General features: G+C 43.2%; 1 non-coding gene across 1 annotated transcript; it reads left to right on the forward strand.

Moving 5' to 3' along the window:
* The first annotated feature begins 571 nt into the window (after positions 1–571).
* Positions 572–643, forward strand: Trnap-cgg (transfer RNA proline (anticodon CGG)). The gene has a single exon. It is a non-coding gene; the product is annotated as a tRNA-Pro (tRNA).
* Positions 644–855: the final 212 nt, after the last annotated feature.

Here is an 855-nt window from a genome sequence, read left to right on the forward strand (position 1 = left end):
TATATCGAGGACTCCAATGTTCAGGAACGCGCATATTTAGCTTGAGATCCCAAACAAGAATTTTTGCATTTGCTGCTGCTCTGTTCTTGCTCAAACCGCGCTGCAATATTGCACTTTGATGTATTGAACTGTTCAATGCAACAAATGGCACAGTGTTTTGATTCGGTTTTAAGAAAAATATTAAAGACTGCCTTCGTTTACGTAAAGGCAAGCTGTTACCAAGACGGCTCTAGCGCAAACCCGTCTCACCATCGGCCGACAGCTGAGAAAAGCAGCCGTTCAAAGAGCGTTGCTACGTATTCTACAAGAGCGCGAAATAGCAACCCCTGGCACTTTTTTGGAATTCACTATTCTTCGCAAAACTTTTTGTTCGTAATCTCTTTTTGCTGATCTCTTTGAAAGCATGAAATTTGTGCGTTTGGAAAAAGCTCCTCCCTCTATTAAAGCATGAGCAATGGGAAAATAACATCTAGACGTTAGACGAAAGGGAGGCAGAAACGGTACTACTACCTTTCTCTCTCATTCGTTTATGATCAAATGTGCAAGCTGGCCGCTAGCACAGAGTGTCGTTGGCTCGTTGGTCTAGGGGTATGATTCTCGCTTCGGGTGCGAGAGGTCCCGGGTTCAAATCCCGGACGAGCCCATATTTTTTTTTTCGCCTTTCTATTCAACCGTGACAAAAGTACAGTTCTCGTTTTTCTTCATTCTGGCTTTTTCTTTTTTTCTTTTTTAGGGCAATACTACGGAAGCGCTGCGGGCCATTATGGCGAGTGCAGGGATGTGCAAATAGTGAATTAGAACCCAATCAAATTATGCATCAAGTAGTCATGACACCGAATCGAAAACTTCTCGAAT

The sequence above is a fragment of the Rhipicephalus sanguineus genome, chromosome 1 (assembly GCF_013339695.2).
Source record: "Rhipicephalus sanguineus isolate Rsan-2018 chromosome 1, BIME_Rsan_1.4, whole genome shotgun sequence".
Lineage (NCBI taxonomy): Eukaryota > Metazoa > Arthropoda > Arachnida > Ixodida > Ixodidae > Rhipicephalus > Rhipicephalus sanguineus.